Source organism: Schistocerca serialis, chromosome 4, assembly GCF_023864345.2.
Source record: "Schistocerca serialis cubense isolate TAMUIC-IGC-003099 chromosome 4, iqSchSeri2.2, whole genome shotgun sequence".
Lineage (NCBI taxonomy): Eukaryota > Metazoa > Arthropoda > Insecta > Orthoptera > Acrididae > Schistocerca > Schistocerca serialis.
The window spans coordinates 914,127,655-914,149,681 of NC_064641.1; positions in this window are offsets into that span (position 1 = coordinate 914,127,655).

Below are 22,027 nucleotides of genomic sequence, written 5' to 3' on the forward strand. Positions count from 1 at the left end.
ACGCCAGCAAGTGAGAGGCAGTTCTGTTCTCTAGCAGAGCGGAACGACAGCTACGTCCTCATCTACATCTACAGGAACACTCCGCATGCCATATCACGGACTGTGGTCACTACTTTTCCCCCCGTCGACGACCCATGCGCATGGGAATAATTTCTTTATAGGCTCTAACTTCTCGGATTTTCTCGTCGTGGTCATTTTGCGAGCCGTATGTGGAAGGCAGCAGTATGTCATTTGACTCTTCCCGGAACGTACTTTCTCTTAATGTCAACAGGAAACGTCTCCACGATGCGCAATGCCCCTATTGTAGTGTCTGCCACTGGAGTTTATTCAGTATGTCTGTAGCGCTTTCGCGCCGAGTAAGCGATCCCGCGACGAAACGAGCCACATTCTGTTGCATCAATTTTATATCGTCTGTTAATTCAACGAGGTAAGAATCTCACAGACTTTTAAGCAATGCTCAAGAATCGGCCGAGCAAGCGTTTTGTAAACGACTTCTTTCTTGGGTGAATTACATTTCCTGAAAGTTCTTCCAAAAATCTCAGCCAGGCCGCAACTCCTCCTGCAATTTGTTTTATGCGAGTATTACGTTTCTCGGAAGTAGTGGAGTGGTCCAGAGGTGGATTTCCTCGCCTATTTATCCACAATGCGTCACATTTATTTTGGTGCATCGTCAAATAGCAGTAGCTGCAACAGTCATGAGTTTCAGACCTCTGCAGGTGTTCCTGCAACTCGCTACAGTCTTGCGTTGCTGGCATGTTACAGACAACCACATCGTCTCCATACAGCTTCACGGAGCTTCCAGCGTTACCTGATAGATCACTTATACAAGCTGCAGTCAAGTGGAAACGAGCCAGATGGAAAAAAATTTCGGGTACGTGCAACTGAGACTCGTGTACCGGGACTTCCGTACAAAATGGTTCAAATGGCTCTGAGCACTATGGGACTTAACTTCTGAGGTCATCAGTCTCCTAGAACTTAGAACTACTTAAACCTAACTAACCTAAGGACATCACACACATCCATGCCCGAGGCAGGATTCGAACCTGCGACCATAGCGGTCACGCGGTTCTAGACTGAATCGCCTAGAACCGCACGGCCACACCGGCCGGCATTTGCTTATCACACAAGGACACTTGGTTAGGTACGATTGATAAGAGATTGATGGAAGAGCCAAAGAGAAACGGCAACTTTTGTCACGGCTTCCCTTACGTCGTCCTTACACGGGACATGTGTCTCACCGAGCGAGGTAGCGCAGTGGTTAGACACTGGACTCGCATTCGGGAGGACGACGGTTCAATCCCGCTTCCGGCCATCCTGATTTAGGTTTTCCGTGATTTCCCTAAATCACTCTAGGCAAATGCCGGGATGGTTCCTCTGAAAGGGCACCGCCGACTTCCTTCCTCATCCTTTCCTAATCCGATGAGACCGATGACCACGCTGTCTGGTCTCCTTCCCCAAAAAAACAACCAACCAACAACAACAACAACATGTATCTCATGGCCAATCACTCCAGGTTTCACATTCGTCAAGATGCGTACTTTTCGACTTATCTGGCAGCTTCTAAGACATTCAGATCAAAACATCTTGACATATCCGCGCTTTTTTACTTATTAGTAGTAGTACCCATGACATGTAACATAATGCAAGTAAGGTAACATGGTACAGGATATCATCTCGTATAACATGACACATGTCATCATCTCATGTCATCATACGGCTGGCGAATTTTATGAATTTTCAGCACAGGATCGGGCACTTGAGCCTATAAATTGCAAGATACAGGGATGCCAACATCTTGCAGCTAAGAGAGATCCCTGTGCTTGGGAGGTATTGTTAACTCGTAAAAAAGTGCGAATATGTCAAGATGTTCTAATTTGAATGTCTTAGAAACTGCCACATAAGTGGAAATGCTAGTTCCTTTCTCTTACATCTCTAACTGTGTCCAGGACATATTCGTCTTTTTTGTGCTATGACAGGAGCAGTATTCATTCTGGTTCACAACTTTTACTCTATCATAATTTTGCCGTTAGACCGACATATCTTGGCGAACAATGTTAATTTTTGTTTACTCGGGAAATTACTGATCTGGTATGGGTTTTGTTATTATGGTTCTAAACATGTTGGTTATATCGTGACAATGGATAATGTTTTCACAAAATAACAGAACGACCATTAATTACATATATTTTTTCTTACATAATTTGAACCGATTTGCACAAGTCTGAAACACAGAAGTGGCTCGTATAAAAGAAAACTCGCCAAAAACGTGCTTTTCGCACGTAATATCCGAATGAACCTAGATGTTAAAGCGATTTTTAATTTATTGTATGAATGCATTTCTTAATTATTTGACTCACTTTAAACAGTTTCCGCACATTCAGTTCAAGTACGAACGAATTTTACGTGCCGCATTTGGCGCGACTTTAGATCATCGTATCCCGAAAACGGATGAAGATTATTGGATGAAAGAAGTTCGTTTTGACTTGATCCACTTAGCCACGTTCGTGCAAAGTTTCAACTGATTCGTACAAGTTTAAAAAATAGAAGTGGTACCCTGTAAAATCATCCAAGAAAATGAATGTTTCCTCTTTTTTGCACATTAAAACCAAAGGTTGCTCATGCAAATGGTGGCATTAGTTGAGCATTAATTTCAGCCCAATTAATTTTGCGAAAGGAATTGATGAATTTGCCCGGGCGCCAGCTCCAGTTCGTCGTTTAAACCTTGCTTAATATACTGTAGCACAGCTACAGTAAGGCGGATGATCAAGTGGCTACACAGATGGCCGCATGTCCGGACTAAACCAAAATGTTTTCACCCCGTGCACAAGGCCGGAGTAGGAACCAAAAACCGAGATCCCCCGAACCTCGATTCTACATGTGGCCTTTTCATGTATATATTTCTTAGAGCGCTTCTGCGCTGTTAACGATATGCTAACCATGTTTTCTGTATGTATTATATGTAAATAAATCCATGTTCACGATAGTAGACAAAAAAGAAGTTCCATGTACAGTCAGTAAGCTCATCGGGTTTCAAACTTCCATTACAATTGATGTGACACCAATTTTCGATGGTTCTTCACGTAATATAGAAATTATTTAATTATATTATTTATCACTTTTTACGAGAACAACAAAGGCAATCCGTTTCTATTCAATAAAAATGGTTCAAATGGCTCTGAGCACTATGGGACTTAACTTCTGAGGTCATCAGTCCCCTAGAACTTAGAACTACTTAAACCTAACTAACCTAAGGACGACACACACACCCATGCCCGAGGCAGCGGTCACGCGGTTCCAGGCTGTAGCGCCTAGAGCCGCTCGGCCACACCTGCCAGCCTCTATTCAATAGCAGAGATTTTAGAACAAGAGAAATACAGAAGACTTGAAACTGGAAATGCAAAATCTACTGCAAGTAGTGCAAGCTCTCTTGTAGATATATCCAAAACATCAATTATGTACAGCAATCTTACCGTTAATTCCTTTGTAATTTATGCAAGTGTGTGTGTGTGTGTGACTACATGTATGCATAACAAACAGCAATCTTTGCAATTGACTGGTCCAGGTTTCCTTCGACATTCGCACACTTGCCCAAAGTCACTACTGAACGAAGAACGCCCTTCTATGTACACAGCTGTGCAAAATTTTGCGAGGCACTTGAAGTAAAGTAACATATTAACTTTCGGTAGAAACGGATGAAGGTGCGGCAGCATGTTGCCAGAAATCTCTCAGCCGTACCCAGGAAGACGGGAGTCGCACGGCTTGACGCGGCGCTAACGAGACATACGAGCCCTGCAACTAACTTGTGGCGTCACTCTAATGCGCTCCATGTAGGGCCCAGGGGAAATCAATATTTAATTGAAAACATACTCGCTAAACTTCATTGTCTTGTCGTGTGCGATCGAGAACTTGCATGCATTTCAACACGCTGTCAGGAATTATTAAACTCGTCTGAAGTAGTCACTCGCTGCCCGCCGAAGACGGTTGGTGTGGCACTCGTGAGGCGTGCAACGTCTATCACGTGCTGTGACGTACACGCCACGGCCGGTCTTCTCGAGTGTCGCGCCGTGACGTCTGCATGACTATAGCTCCAAATAGGGCTGATCCGGGTACAACATTTCCTTGACTTTAAACGGCTACGAACCACGGGAAACTGGAAGGAGGACGATGTGTGACGAGTGCGGTCCCGGAGTTTACTTTTGCTCTCAGCGCTGTTTCACGTGCATCGAGAGCGTTTCGAACCACGTCTGGTGCTTTCTCATGTCCAGGGGACCGTGATAAATCGCGACGACTTCAGCGTAATTATTGTCTCTTAATAACATTCATTTATTTTTGTTCTATCGTGTATTTCTTTTAGTTACTTTCTGCCCTACACTCCAGCAGTTCTTCCAATGTATGGCCCAAGATTCATGGAGCTATATTGCTTCGCAGTGTACATCTTCCTTAAGTTTTACTCACTAGTGTACATTACATCTAATACTGTAAATGTACTTCTATAAATTATTAAGAAAGTCCCAGAAAAAATAAAGTCAATTCAAAACATACGAAGAAAGCAGGAACCGATTAGGCAACCCTTCACACTCTATGCAATACACTACAGTTACGCAAATCAGTTTGAGTCTATGTCTTTCATCTTACGATGTCCTGAAGGCTTTAGCGAGAGATGTGTTTAGCTGACATTTTATTATAACGAACCATACAAACAAGGACGCGTTTTTTATAGATAAATGCGCCAGTGCCTGGAAACGGCATTTAGTTGTTCACGAAATATAACAGGAAAAGCTCCAAGTCCGAAAATTCTTCACCATCAATACGTCATTTCCTGTTATTTCATTACAACAAATCGTACCGGAAACGGCTTGTTTACGAGATTTTCTCAATGTACTACTGATTTCATACAGCATATTTTCATAATGCGCAAGTGATAAAATAAAAATCACCAAACAAGAGGTTCAAATGCAAACATCGTAATCCAACAAGGCGTCGTAGAAACTCTACTTGTTAATTAAAAACGATTTTACGTCTTATTGGCCACGCTACCCTCCATGAAGCATAGCACTGACTTGTCTGATTGCTCATTTGAAGTTTGGGGATGTTTGACAACGGAATCGAATTGAAAAGCTAGAGGAGACGTGATAATGATACGCCAAGTACCGTCAGCGAAGCACTGTTTGGAAACTTGTGGAAGGTCATTTTAGTCCCAAAAGTGAATTTAAACGCAGGAAATCAATTAAAAAAGAGGGGACCACCCGGGAAATATTTCAGCATACCTTGTACGTGTGAATGGCACGCTGTTTCCTACGATATGACTTCGTAGTGTGATTTCATTCTCTTTGTGTGCCGTTGTAGATGTTCAATTTTGTGCGCCCTAATTGATCAGATGAAGCAACAGCTCAAACGAAAACTGCGTTGCTCTATACAGCGCTACAAATGAGGGGCCCAGTGGAAAAGGGGCACATCCTACCAGAGTATGTTGTGTCAGGAAATGAGAAGTAAGGAAATATGAGTTTGTATAGTGAACTCCCGCTGTGATACCAACAGTTGTTACAGTAACTAGACAGCGTGATGCAAATACCATTAAATATTAGGCCACTTTATTACAGTTTAAAGTACAAAAAAATGAAATCCTTGACATGTACACACATTAAATAGTTTGTTAGTTGTGTCTTCAGTCCTGAGACTGGTTTGATGCAGCTCTCCATGCTACTCTATCCTGTGCAAGTTTCTTCATCTCCCAGTACCTACTGCAGCCTACATCCTTCTGAATCTGCTTAGTATATTCATCTCTTGGTCTCCCTCTACAATTTTTACCATCCACGCTGCCCTCCAGTACCAAATTGGTGGTCCCTTGATGCCTCAGAACATGTCCTACCAACCGATCCCTTCTTCTAGTCACGTTTTGCCACAAACTCCTCTTCTCCCCAATTCTATTCAATACCTCCTCATTAGTTATGTGATATACCCATCTAATCTTCAGCATTCTTCTTTAGCACATTTCGAAAGCTTCTATTCTCTTCTCTTCACTTCCATACATGCCTACACTCCATACAAATACTTTCAGAAACGACTTCCTGACACTTAAATCAATACTCGATGTTAACAAATTTATCTTCTTCAGAAACGCTTTCCTTGCCATTGCCAATCTACATTTTACATCATCTCTACTTCGACCATCATCAGTTATTTTGCTCCCCAAATAGCAAAACTCCTATAGCATAACACATTACATACACTCCTGGAAATTGAAATAAGAACACCGTGAATTCATTGTCCCAGGAAGGGGAAACTTTATTGACACATTCCTGGGATCAGATACATCACATGATCACACTGACAGAACCACAGGCACATAGACACAGGCAACAGAGCATGCACAATGTCGGCACTAGTACAGTGTATATCCACCTTTCGCAGCAATGCAGGCTGCTATTCTCCCATGGAGACGATCGTAGAGATGCTGGATGTAGTCCTGTGGAACGGCTTGCCATGCCATTTCCACCTGGCGCCTCAGCTGGACCAGCGTTCGTGCTGGACGTGCAGACCGCGTGAGACGACGCTTCATCCAGTCCCAAACATGCTCAGTGGGGGACAGATCTGGAGATCTTGCTGGCCAGGGTAGTTGACTTACACCTTCTAGAGCACTTTGGGTGGCACGGGATACATGCGGACGTGCATTGTCCTGTTGGAACAGCAAGTTCCCTTGCCGGTCTAGGAATGGTAGAACGATGGGTTCGATGACGGTTTGGATGTACCGTGCACTATTCAGTGTCCCCTCGACGATCACCAGTGGTGTACGGCCAGTGTAGGAGATCGCTCCCCACACCATGATGCCGGGTGTTGGCCCTGTGTGCCTCGGTCGTATGCAGTCCTGATTGTGGCGCTCACCTGCACGGCGCCAAACACGCATACGACCATCATTGGCACCAAGGCAGAAGCGACTCTCATCGCTGAAGACGATACGTCTCCATTCGTCCCTCCATTCACGCCTGTCGCGACACCACTGGAGGCGGGCTGCACGATGTTGGGGCGTGAGCGGAAGACGGCCTAACGGTGTGCGGGACCGTAGCCCAGCTTCATGGAGACGGTTGCGAATGGTCCTCGCCGATACCACACAAGCAACAGTGTCCCTAATTTGCTGGGAAGTGGCGGTGCGGTCCCCTACGGCACTGCGTAGGATCCTACGGTCTTGGCGTGCATCAGTGCGGCGCTGCGGTCCGGTCCCAGGTCGACGGGCACGTGCACCTTCCGCCGACCACTGGCGACAACATCGATGTACTGTGGAGACCTCACGCCCCACGTGTTGAGCAATTCGGCGGTACGTCCACCCGGCCTCCCGCATGCCCACTATACGCCCTCGCTCAAAGTCCGTCAACTGCACATACGGTTCACGTCCACGCTGTCGCGGCATGCTACCAGTGTTAAAGACTGTGATGGAGCTCCGTATGCCACGGCAAACTGGCTGACACTGACGGCGGCGGTGCACAAATGCTGCGCAGCTAGCGCCATTCGACGGCCAACACTGCGGTTCCTGGTGTGTCCGCTGTGCCGTGCGTGTGATCATTGCTTGTACAGCCCTCTCGCAGTGTCCGGAGCAAGTATGGTGGGTCTGACACACCAGTGTCAATGTGTTCTTTTTTCCATTTCCAGGAGTGTAGCATGTCATTAATAGTCAAACTCCTCATCAATATTTCTCTGTTCAGTTGTATTGTCACTACCATCACTTATCAAAAACCTGACTATATTGGAGGCACAAATTGCAGTAAGCTTTGAAGGTCCTTGGACTTTGCTGCCTTAATTTGACTTCCATTTGGATACTTAGGAACCAACTGGCAGTCTGCAATCTTCGTAAATCGTCTACGACCCTTCTGTAAACTAACTCGCGCCAGTTCCTCTGTTTGAGTGTGTGAATATTTGATATATGCAGAATGTTCACCGCTCACTAATCTGTAAGCCATTGCGTTTCTGATCTCTACAGTCTTTTTGTCAACAATAACGTTACGTTTGACTATAATGTTCATTATATACGACAAAGACACGAAGTCGTCTTTCTTTACTTGAACCACAGTGAACGGGTTCTTTTGGTTGTTCTTTCTTATCAGTTTAACCCATTTTGCTGTTGGCTGTTTCTTTCTTTTCAGCTTCTCAGTAACTACAAAATTCGTGTCAAACGGTAGGAACACGTGGTCAACAACATCAAAACATTTTTTGTCTAGGAGATACAATCACAGATCTAGGATTATATAGTTTTTATTCTGTCCAACACACGAATCAGAGTAAATTTAGAGCCTTCGATGACGTTCTTCCTTCACCATGCCTAAAGCCTTTAAAGCGCAACTGGCTACCTCATAGGCCCCTCTAGATGCAACATTTTCGGACCAGATACACATCACTACCTTCTCATCACTACAACGGTGAATACAGATATTATACGTCCAAAGTTGTCTCTTATAAAAAACCATCTCCGTCGAACTATATGGTGTTGTTGTAACTCCATGCACGAAACGACTGCATCACTACCATCCTGTTTTGACTCATTTGAGTCAGTTGTGAGAGCACTATATGCAGCTTCAGCTTTCTCAAGTTGTAGCTTGATATTTGTGGATTCGGGGTTATTACGTGCCTTAGCAGAATCACAAATACGACACGTACCACTCGACGGCAATTTAAAACTAATATTGTATCCCGTGTTGAAAATGGTTTCATACAATTGTTGTTTCACTGGGACTTCATCTGTATTTTTAGGATCTTCACAGTAGAAGCTATACGTTGTAGCAATCGAGTGAACAGAGGCTATGTAGAACTTCTTCGGATTCTGCGTTCTACTATAATGTGATGTTTACCTTGGAAACATTTAGATGTGATTTCTAACCTTATTTTTTGTCTCGTTATTAATGGCATGCGGTGTGATAGAATGCTTGCTTCTTCTATCCTGTCTTGGTGTATCTACAGATACATGTGTTGTAGATTCATGTCTCTCAGTGTCACATTCCTCAGTAACTGAGTGTCACGAATGAAATACCTGAAAGAAATGTTCCTCTGGCTTACTGTTGGAACCTCACTCTGCTTTGGATACACTTTTTTCACTTATTAAGCCACACTAATCCAAATAAATAGGCATTTTGCTTATTACAATCTCCAAACCGATAAAACTCAATAAATATCGCACTCGTTCTGCTATTCATTCAATGCTGAGTATTTGCAGAAACTAGTTTTGCAGCATGGATTACTGGCATTACGAAACACTTTCTCGGGCACAGTCTAATTTTGTCGTGATTTATATTCTTTTCCATTGTTTCTTAATCTGTTCCTTTCATTATCTTTCCACTCGTTTTCCTTACGCATTCTTTTCTTTTTACATGAACTGTTGCATTTTCTTCGTGAGTAACATTAATTGCAACACCTATTGCCGCCATCTTGGAAACATATAAATAACATTTGAAAAACCAAGTCAACCAATGAGACGAATCGACTCTTGAGACACAGAAATACTATTGTCATGGGCCTCTTTTTCACTGGGAATGTGTCAGTCCTGAATAACAGCAAATATAATACGCTATCTTTAAAGGAAGTGGCACATGCCACTGTGCTAGAAGTTCTCACCTACGATACTAGGTGGCATCGGCTGTCTTCCTGTACCAGAATCACAAAATCACTGAGCAGGTGGCATGTGGCCATTTTCCACTGGGCCTCTCAACTGCGGAGGTCCCTCTAGCCCTTAACGCAGTTACCGATGGCTCCCGCAGTTGGGGACGAATCGTCACAGAACGGCTTTATATATCGACAATGGTTTCTTGGATGTTGTATTTGTAGAAGGTAACAAAGACGGTCTTCTGACTACTCATACCCATCAAAATGATGCATTCGACACTTTTATTTGGTACATACCTGTGCGAAAGAGGATACCTTCATTTCCACAGACGACTATATTCATCCGCAAACCTAAACTGGTGAACGTTTCGTTATTTGGATAATGACATGAATGTAAAGCTTGGACGACTTGTTGAAAAAGTGTGAGATTTCGAGTACATCCCACTTGTGTTACAAAAGTTGTTCTTCCTAACAAGTAAAAAATGTCCGCAGCAACTCATCAAAAATGTCAATAAATCGACGCAATGCAAGGGCGAAGGGGTGAATTACTTTCGCAGTGATCAGATTGACTGGTGAGCCACAAGCTTATGGCCACTGGCCACTTCTAGACTGAGTGCCCATTCTGCGGATACATGGCTCTCTGTATCCGCAGAATGAGTAGTCAGTCTAGAGGTGGCTAGTGGCCATAATCTTCTGGAAGTACAGAAGTTCAGCAGAAAGAACGACGCGGGTCGCAAATTGGGAAATATACTAACATAAGTGACTTTGAGAAACGGTACGTTGTTATGGTCCCGTGTTTGTGAACGACCATATCGGAAACGGCAAAGCTGATCAGCTCTTTAAAGAAAGGTGAAACCACAAGAAGGCGACAAGGTGTCAGACGTCCATGCTTCACCAAATAACGTAGAGGTCGAAAGCTTGCCTGTTCTATGAAGTAGCATAGGCAGCGATCTGTGGCAAATCTATCAGCGTATAACGCTGGTACAGGCAAAAGGGTTTCGGCGCACACCGCTCAGTGAACATTGGTGAAAAGGGGTTTTGCATTTTACAACTCCTACGTGTTCCCATACTGATCCCACATAAAAAAAAATGGTTCAAATGGCTCTGAGCACTATGGGACTCAACTGCTGAGGTCATTAGTCCCCTAGAACTTAGAACTAGTTAAACCTAACTAACCTAAGGACATCACAAACATCCATGCCCGAGGCAGGATTCGAACCTGCGACCGTAGCGGTCTTGCGGTTCCAGACTGCAGCGCCTTTAACCGCACGGCCACTTCGGCCGGCGATCCCACATCGTCGTGAGTTAAACTGAATGGGCCACAGGATCATCGAGACTGGATCATGGATCAAGGAAAACGTGTCGCCTGGTCGTATGGATCCGGTCTCTTGTTACATCAGGTCCGTGGTCGTGTCCAGATACACTGTCACAATGCTGAATGACTGTACCATGCCATCGACGTAGGCCGATGGGGGCAGTGTTATGTTAATGGGGACATTCACTTGGACTTCTATGGAAACTATAATAGTAAACGATGGTGCCATGACAACTGTGGACAATGTAAAAGTTACAGAGGCCCATCGGCATTCCTTCATGATTGATGTCACCCAGATGGAGATCGCATTTTCCAGCGGGATAGCTATCCGTGTCACAAGGCCTGAATGGCACTACAGTAATTTGAAGAGCGTGATAACAAACTCACAGGGATACCTTGGTCACAAGATTTATCTGAACTGAAACGCCTGGAACACATCTAGGATACTATATGGCGCCAACGTCTCAGTAGCTAACTGCAGGACCGTAATTTACTTGCCATATACGTCAGGAAACCTACCAACAACGTACCGAATCTGTGGGACGCAGCATCGCTACTGCAGTGCGTTCCAAAGACGCTACAAGAGAATATTAAGCACAGGGGCATAATGTTTCGTATGAGCTGTGTAGTTATACGGTGCAATTAGTACCATGCTCAATACACCGTATTGCGGATTTCGAGCTGAAGCTGCAGAGTCAGATATCAGCAATATCTTGGGAGAGCAGGTGGGCGCAAAGTGTCGCCCGCAGCCTTGGCTCTCTGCCGGAAACCATCGTGTCCACAGCTGCCGCAGGCGTCTAAGTATGCGGAAGCTGCAATAGTCTACCGAGTCACAATTACGTGGGGCAGCCTTCTGCAAAGGAAAAGCCAGCGCAAATCCTAATTTACTAAAAAAAAGAAAAAAAGTGGTAAGATTCTATGCAAATACGTACCCCTTTGTTTCCCACATTGATAACAAAGGCCCCGAACTTTTATTTTGTGTACAATAAACTTCCTTTTATTGCTTTAAACAACCAATTACACTATTTCGTAGCAGAATTTCTTTCTATTTATACTTTTATCAGTTTCGTACTCTTCTACAACTCAAAATTCGTTCGAAGCAACTAAGATCAGATACTGTCAACTATGTCGGATAACCTTGTAAAATTTCACTACTCTTTCCTGTAGCTTCAACTTAAAAAAGGCGAAAAGAGAAAGCAAACTGAACTATAGCAGTTCTCGACGGCTGTGAGTATTGGACTCTTATCAAGTGAAAGATAAATACGATTAAGCTTCCGGAATGAAATTTTTAAGAGTTGTGAAAGGATGTACAAAATTAGTTAAACTATAAAATTAAAGTGCTAGAAAGAACAACATACGAACTTAACAAGTGTCGGACCAGATTTTCGAATGGATTCACGGCTTCACTGCAGACAGAACTCAACATCGTGTTCTTCACGGAACAAAATCATCAAATGCGTTACAGGATCCTTGCTGTTTTCAGTTTATTTTAATGATTTAGTGGACAACGCTGGAGCCTCGCTAAGGATATTCGTGAACGATGCTGCTGTCTGTCGAAAGGTAGCGACGCCAGAAAACTGCAGAGAAATACGCGAAGCGCCGCAGAGGACCGATGATCGGACGGAGAACTGGCAGTTGGCTTTGAACGTAAATAAGCGTAACGAACTGCGCGTAAGCAGACCCATCTACTGCTGTTCGATTACACTGTCAGCGACAAGTCGCTGGAAGCAGTAATTGCCGTAAACTACCTTCAATTAACCATCCAGAGCGGCTTAAAGGGGGATGGCGATATAAAACAAACAGTACATTTAGCAGGTGTCACGCTGACATGCACTGGGAGAATGTCAGTGAAGCAATTCATGCACGAAAAATGAGGTATATAAAGTGCTTCTTGTATCTATAGCTGATTATTGTTCATTCGTCTGGGACCGTTACGAAATACTGTAAACAGAAGGTGTACAGAGGGTCCAAAGTAGAGCAAAGGGCTTCGTTGCGGGATCGACTGTTCGACGACAGAGCCTTGAGATGTTCTACAAAACTCCAGTGGCAGACGCTATAAGATAGACGTGTAAGACAAATACGGTTGCTATCAACAAGTATGGACCTGAAGATGATGAAGTAACAACATCGAAACTAGTTGCCAATAAAACTAACACCTTAATACAGCTGGAAGAATTTCTTCATTTTTTAACATATATTACACTACGTGACGTCCCAAGTCGTCCGTTTCAATTATGGATATACGAAGACTATAAGATAGGTGTTGTGCGTCGCGGAGATGTTTGCTGTTGAAATTTCGAGAGCGTACTTTGCAAGAGGAGTCGGGCAATACGTTGCTTCTCCCACAGGCGTCTCGCGACGAGAAACGTAGAGTAACTACATGTCACACGCAGCTTTACCGTCCACCATTCTTCCCACGTGCCACTCATGAATGGAGCAGTGAATGGGGGATCGGACAGTGCTATCAGAAGTACCTTCCGCCATACACCGTAAGGGGGCTTGCGCGGCACAGATGTTGATGCACATAAAATTAACCAATAAACGATCAAATAGATGAAAAAAGAAAGAAGTAAATGGGACGACGATGTGGAAAGAAAGGGTTGCTTATTACCAATGCAAGCTAAGATACACGTACCACAGGAGAAAACGAGTGATGAAAAACGCAAGAAGAGGTTGCACGAATGAGACTGCCCCAAGAATACGGAACAGGGGTCACACCTGATCTCTGGAACTGAAGGCGACAGTGCTCTGAACAAAAGATAGCTTCAGAGATGAAAACGTGTGGCAGTAAAACGAAAATAATTATCGGCTGCGCAGTTATTTTCGTGTAAACGTCAGTGGTGTCTACTATTTTGAAAGTTCACAAGTAAACTGTCATACGTAGTAGTTGGTCCTGGTAAAACCCGCAGGCGTTCTGGGTAAGCCGAGTGTATGCGACTGGTCTGCATCCAGCACTGTTTCTATCCCCATTTCTCAGGTGTGTATCTGAACCAAACTAAATAGTTTCTTTTCTTTTCTTTCGTTTCCTAACGTACTTTGGCACCATTATTCCGTGTTGGTTTTGGGTCTAGGCAGGTGTTTTCGATGTTTTCACCTTTCAAAATTTGCCGTCTACGCATTCGTGCTCGATGTCCGTAATTCTGGCCAAAATTTGACCTCATATGCAGTGACATATTAACAAATGAGGGAAACGGTCTTTCTGAAAGTCTTTACTGTAATTTTATCCAGTATTCCGCTGGTGTGTTTGTAGTAATTCTAAACAAAATTTCCAAGAAGTACTGAAGAGTTCTACAAGAGCATTTGTAGCCTATTAAAGCTGTCAGTAACACAAGATCATTAAACCATCGCGAAGTTTCCAATTGCAGTTGTTACCAATTCCCTTTTCCCGCCAATCTCGTATCGTGGGTACAGGGTGTAAAACAGGACATTTTGTGATCATTTTGCACGGGACATACTAGTAGAGACCTTAAAACGGTAATTAATTAGTTTATAAACTATAAATTATGGCGTACTTTGAATTACATGTGGAGTAGTAAAATTTACGATGGGTTAGTAACACTGTAACATCCCCCCCGCCCCCTTTGAGTATTGAATTAAGAGACTTCATACTATAACAAGAGACATCAGGTTCTGCTTGTAGTGCAACTGGATTCAGATCGAACAAAAATGAGTGTTGCATGATCACAAGTGGCCAGTGTTCTCCAATTTCCCTTGCTGTACACACACACACACACACACACACACACACACACACACACACACACACACACACAACCACACTGAAGTGAAAAGCGCACGACAAAAAGGCCGGCATACCGCCTCGCAGTTCTAGTAAATTATTACTCCAATTCCAGCAGCGACGCGGAAACCGTATTGCGCGGAGATCGGCAGCTGATAAGGAAAAATTTTTACTATCACAAGACACGCGTATTCCTGTTCAATATTCATTGCGGCCGCTCGCGCGATCTGATAGAGGGAACAGCAGAGGGGGCAGCGGTGGGTCAATAGCCCGGGGCCGACCCTGAGGCAGTGGGCGCCGGGGCGAGCAGTGAACCCACGACGCGGCCACGTGCTGCCGCCGGCCCCGGCCCTCAGAACACAAGCTACCCGGCAAAGCTGCCGCTCGCTCCTGTCGGGGACGTAAACTGACGAGACCAGCTGCGTAACAGCGTGTCGGTCGGCATTTGGAACCCAACTGAACAGCAATTCAGCGTAACACGGACTGATAAGAATCTGGCAGGTTGCTGCAGGTATGTGGCACGAAAGGTCTACGTATCGGTCACGTAACTCCCGCAAATTACTGTCCTGTGTTTGCGAGTGCGGAAAACCAAGTGAATATCTCCCATAGCAACAATACTGGCACTATCTGAGTGATCCCGCGGCGCGGTGCACATTTCGGACAGCGGTTCGTGTGAATTTTTGGGACACGATCGTCGACTTGTTGCACCGAGAGACATTATTAAGCCGACCAGGCGACCTTTCTCCAGTATCCACCGTCGAATACAGATGATTCATTACCCACTGTAGTCGTAGTTGACGATGTAGTTGGGTGGACATGGGAACACACAGTGTCTGCTGCAGAGCCCCTTGTTCCGCAATGTACGCTGAACATTGTGGATCAAAACGCTTACACCTGCACCAGAATTGTACTATGTCGTCAGATCTGCCGTATCCTGCTTTACAGAGGTGGGTAGTCTCTGACATCAACTCTCTGTGATGAGGCGTGGGTGTTCAAAACCTTGTCACCGACTTGTTATTTCACCGTTCTTCAACCACTTTCCATACATAGTTACAATTAAAGTACTTTAGTACACAACAAATAATTTTAGGAAGATAACCCTCAGCAACGCGTTTCGGGAGTAAAGCCCTCATAATTTGCATGTCTTTGTTAACCCTACCTAATGATCAACTTAAAAAGCAACACACAAATTCAAAAAATGAAAACAAATTAAATTACTTGGCGATGAAGTCCTCATTTTACTTACAGAAACACCAGAAACTCTGCTCCACGTATCCATGGTAGCGGCCACCCACCAAGCGTTCCTTTCATATAGCAGTGAACACCAGTCGCATCAGACACACATCCCACTAACTATGTGCACCGGCTAGCTCAGTAGACATGCGTACGCCCCAACATACTGCACTGAGCCATCAGATGTTCCATAATATTCCAAAGTTGTTCACAAAGGCCCGCATCTCGTGGTCGTGCGGTAGCGTTCTCGCTTCCCACGCCCGGGATCCCGGGTTCGATTCCCGGCGGGGTCAGGGATTTTCTCTGCCTCGTGATGGCTGGGTGCTGTGTGCTGTTCTTAGGTTAGTTAAGTTTAAGTAGTTCTAAGTTCTAGGGGACTGATGACCATAGACGTTAAGTCCCATAGTGCTCAGAGCCATTTGAACTATTTGTTTACAAATGTCATGAAGAGATAACTTACCAATGGTTGTCGATGCAAAGCCGCTCACATTTACTGTACTAATGGTAACCTCAAAAAAGATCGAAAAAGGATTTAGAGGTGATGCACGTAGACAAGAAAGTAAAGAAAATTGAGGAACTTGAAATTGCAAATTCACACACTGATTTCCATAAATGCTTACTACAGTAGGTCGCAATAACAGAGAAACTTCACCGTTACCGAGATACCCTTTGTCACTGTCGGATTTCTCTTTTTGCACTTATACAAATATCTCACCTAGTATAGGCCCTCTTTATCAACCTGCTTTGCTGGGGCTATGTGTATGGATTGGCAAGGTTAGGATGGATACAGTGGGGATGGATAGTGGGAGTGGATACAGGAGGGGTCGACATAGAAACGACAGGAGGATATCGTCGGAGAGAGAGGGAAGGAGGAGATGAACAGAGAGGAGGAGGAGTGTATGGGCAGACAGAGAGAAGAAAAGGGGTTGGACAGAGAGAGAGGGGAAGGAGGGGACGGACAGAGACAATGGAGGAGGATATGGATAGGGAGGCAGAGGGATGAAGTCGTGGTAGTAGAGAGGTGGTGGAGGAGATGGGCAAAGAGGGCCGAGGAGGAGATGGAGAGAGAGAGAGAGAGAGAGAGAGAGAGAGAGAGAGAGAGAGAGAGAGAGAGAGAGAGAGAGTGAGAGAGAGAGAAGGGGGGAGGGAGGGAGAGGGAGTGATACAGATGGGATGACGAGGTGGACAGATGGGGACGGTAGATGTCGACACAGCGAAGCGGGAGGGGGGGGGGGGGGGGGTGCAGAACAGTCGCTCGCTCTCCGAAAGAACTGTGTGTAATAGATGGAAAGGAAATATGACTAATCCGTTGAATTACAGACCCTTATCACTGACTTCGATTTCGATTTGCAGCAGAATTTCGGAGCATATACTGCTTTCGATCATTATAAATTATTTCGATGAAAACGATTTACTGATAAACAGTCAGCACAGATTCAGAAAATATTGTTCTTTGTGAAACACAGCTAGCTGTTTATTCTTACTAAGTAATGAAAGCTATCGACTTATGATTGATTCCATAATTTTAGATTTCCAGAAGGCTTTTGATACCGTTCATCGTAAGCTTCTAATAATGTTGAGTGCCTATGGACTATCGCCATAGTTGTGCGACTGGAAGCGTGAGTTCCTGTCAGGACGGCCACAGTTCATAGTAATTGACAGAAAGTCATTGAGTAAAACAAAAGTATTGCATGGCGTTCCCCATGGAAGTGTAAGAGCTCTGCTGTTCCTGATCAACGTAAACGACATAGGAGACAATCTGAGCAGCTTTCTTAGGTTGTTTGCAGATTATGCTGTCATTTACGGCCTTGTAAAGTCATCAAATGGTCAAAACCAACTGCAAAATGATTTAGGTGAGATATTTGTACAGTGCGAAAACTGGTAAATGACTAAATAGTGAAAAATATGAAGTCATCCACATGACTACTGAAAGAAATCCGCCTAATTTCGGTTCACGCTATATCACACAAATCTAAAGCCCGCAAAGTCTACTAAATACTTAGGGATTATGATTACGAATAACTTAAACTGGAACGATCACATAGATGATGTTGTTAAGAAAGCAAACCGAAGACTGCGATTTATTGGCAGAACATTTAGGAAGTCCAACACGTCTGCTGAAGAGCCTGCTTGCAACACACTTGTCCGCTCTCTTCTCGCGTATTGCTGTGCAGTGTGGGAACGTTGTGTAGTATTGCGAAATGGGGAAGAAAATACCGCGGACATGATACGTGATTTGGGGCACCAATCATTAAAGAAAAGAGGCGTTTTTCGTTGCGGCAGTATCTCCTCGTAAAATTGTTATCACCAAATTTCTTCTTAGATTGCTAAAATATTATGTTGGCGGTCACCTACATGAGGATGAGTGACCATCATAATAAAATAAGAGAAATCAGAGTTCGTTTTTCTGCCTTCTGTCCGGTAGCGGGAAGTGCCAGGCACTTAATTGAAAATTGCACAGTAGATGTAGATGTGTCGAATACATACGCGATGCAAACCGTGGAAAAAATATTATATATATAATCATCCTTGTGGTACACCGGATTCCAGTTTCACTGTTGACAGAGTGTTTCCATTGCGAAGGAAGTGTTGAGTTCTGTCATCCAAACAGTGTTTATTCGAATTCTGATATTTCGAAAGAATGTTATTTTGTTTAGTATGCAACTACGATGTGAAAGTGTATCGAAGACAACAATAAGAAATATGGCCCATAATTCTCCAGCAAATTGTTGTGAGTCACACAGGTATTGTGTGTGTGTGAAATCTTATGGGACTTAACTACTAAGGTCATCAGTCCCTATGCTTTCACACTACTTAACCTAAATTATCCTAAGGACAAACACACACACCCATGCCCGAGGGAGGACTCGAACCTCCTGTGGGACGAGCCGTACCACAGGTCTTGTATTTTCCCTATTCCTGATAAGGTTAACATATAAATTCATTCCATGCACAATATAGCAATGAAAACTAATTTTTGTGCATTTATCTACAGTTCGTCTGAGAATGAGAAGTTCAGCTAAATAGTATCACTGGAGACGAATCGCCGTTGCTGTCAGTGTTCATTATGCGGCATCTCCCCCTGCGGGTCCGGGGGTTAGAATAGGCCCGAGGTATTCCTGCCTGTCGTAAGAGGCGACTAAAAGGAGTCCCTCCCCCTCAAGGGGGTAGTTAGCGCCTGCGTCCGGAGACGGACGGTTCCACTACCTATATTTGCGGTCATTTTGGTTTTTCTTTTCTTCTGGTTTCTTCCTTCCTTTGGTTGGTTCCTTTCTTTGTTCTTTTCCATCCCACTGTCTTACTTACTCTTTCCCTTGCCTTCTTCTCCTTGCCTTCTTCTCCTTGCCTTCTCTGGTATCCGCCTCGGCGTTTGAGACAGTCTGTCCTTTCTCTCCCTCTCTCCCTTCTTTTTCCTCTTCTTCCTTCCTCCCTGTGCGTGCCTGAACGCCGACCCACGCGTTCGCACGCGTAGCCGGTGACGGGGTAACGCGTAATTCCCCGCCCTGGGTAGACATGTAAGGCACGCACGTACCCCCTGGTAAAGGCCAGGCCCAGGGAGGGGTGATTGCCTGAGCTGATACCTTCCGACCATGCCGATTGGTTCCTCCGTCTGTTTCTCGGGAGGTGTGACCTGAGGTGTAAACATTCACCTAAGGCGGGATTGCCCTCTGAGAGGGTCCCCACAAGGAAGGAGCGCGCCATCGGAGACGCTGGCAATCATGGGGGATTCCTCCGCAATGGATTTCTCTCCCTCTCTCTCGACTTCTGCCCAAAAACGGAAACTTGACCAGCCACCAGTGACAAAAGTACTACCGCCTGCCCCACAGTTCCTCGTAGTTTCCCGATCTGAGGACGGAAAGGATTTATCCTCTGTCAACCCTTTCGTTATCCAGAAGGGCGTAGATGCCATAGCCCCATCTGTCAAGTCTTGTACCAGGTTGCGTATCGGTACCTTGTTACTAGAAACTGAGAGCGCCTTTCAGGCACAAAAATTGCTTCGGGCCACACTCCTGTACACGTTCCCTGTCCGGGTGGAGGCTCACCGCACTTTGAATTCGTCTCACGGTGTGGTACATACTAGATCACTCGACGGATTGACTGACGAGGGGATTCAGTCTTTCCTCGCTGAGCAGGGCGTGACGGCCGTCCATAGGGTCATGAAAAAGGTCAACAATGACCTTGTACCGACCCGGACACTTTTCTTGACCTTTGATAGTGTTTAACTGCCGTCGCGCACCAAAGCGGGCTACGAGGTTATTTTTGTTCGCCCCTATGTCCCGACACCTACGCGCTGCTACCAGTGTCAGCGTTTTAATCACACTCTCCAGTCTTGTTCCAATGCGGCTAAATGTGTCACTTGTGGCAGGGATGCCCATGAGGGTGACTGTCCACCTCCGTCTCCTCGGAGTGTGAACTGTCAGGGTGACCATGCAGCGTCCTCCCGCGACTGTCCTATATACAAGGAAGAACGCTGTATACAGGAAATTCGGGTCAAAGAGAAAGTGTCCACCTCGGCCGCTCGCAAGCTATTTGCTAGTTGGAAGCCCACGCTGCTCCCAGCGGGGAAATACAGTACTGTCCTCGCCTCTCCTCGGACTACCAGGGAGGTGGCGACGCAGACATGTGATCTGACCTTCAGCACTACGGTCGTCCGTTCGGCCAGTGCTAAGATCGCCCAGTCGACGTCTCCTCTTCCTCCCGTCACCCCTCAGACGCAAGCACCTTCATCAGCTTCTGCCAAGACGAAGACCCAGAAGTCAGGTGCACGGGCCTTCAAGAAGGAACCGTCCCGTGCAGACTTCCTACGTACCTCGAACTCCCAGCCATCGACCAGTACTTCCACTAAACGACCTTCCAAGAAGGCTCATAGGAAGCACAGTTCTCCTTCTCCGCCACGGCGCATTTCTTCTCCTGCGCCACCCAGCGGTTGCCGCCCCAGGCCGTCATCCGATTCGCCTGGCCGCACCGCTGGTAGCCCATCTGGCCGTTCACCGGCGGAGGAAGCTCCCCCTCCCGGCCATCTTAACAAGATGGCCGATGAACCTATAGAACCAATGGTCGATGACTGCCCGCCTACTGATAGCGGCGGCAGTGCTCGCTCGAAGCCAGGCCCTCAGCGGCCTTCGAGGTGACCCCTTCTTGCATCTTCTTTTTCTTTTTCTTCTCACGATGGCACTTATTCACTAGAATATTCGCAGCATTCGCTCCAACCGAGAGGACTTGAAGTTGCTGCTCCGCTTGCACCGTCCGCTCGTCGTAGCCCTCCAGGAAACGAAGCTCCGCCCATGCGATCAAATTGCATTGGCACACTACACCTCTGTGCGTTTTGACCTACCCCCTGTGGCAGGTATTCCGGCTCATGGAGGGGTTATGTTGCTGGTCCGGGATGATGTTTACTACGATCCCATCACATTGCACACCGGCCTGCAGGCAGTTGCCGTTCGAATTACTCTCCCCACTTTTGCATTTTCCATCGTCGTCTGCCGTTACCAGGGCAGACATGATGCAAATTATTGCTCAGCTCCCTGCACCATTTTTGTTAACTGGAGACTTCAATGCCCACCATCCCCTATGGGGCTCTCCAGCATCCTGCCCGAGGGGCTCCCTGTTAGCAGACCTTTTCAACCACCTCAATCTTGTCTGCCTCAACACTGGCGCCCCTACTTTTCTTTCGGACACATGTCACACCTATTCCCATTTAGACCTCTCTATATGTACTACCCAACTTGCACGCCGGTTTGAATGGTATGCACTTTCTGATACATATTCGAGCGACCACTTCCCGTGTGTTATCCATCTCCTGCATCATACCCCCTCTCCGTGCTCACCTAGTTGGAACATCTCCAAAGCATACTGGGGGCTCTTCTCTTCCGGGGCGACCTTTCAGGATCAAACCTTCACAAGCTGCGATAGTCAGGTCGCACACCTCATGGAAGTCATTCTCACTGCTGCTGAATATTCCACCCCTCACACTACTTCTTCTCCACATCACGTACCGGTCCCCTGGTGGACCGCAGCATGTAGAGACGCTTTACGTGCTCGTCGACGTGCTTTACGCACCTTTAAATGCCACCATACAGTGGCGAATTGTATCAATTATAAACGATTACGTGCGCAGTGTCGTCGTATTATTAAAGAAAGCAAGAAAGTCAGCT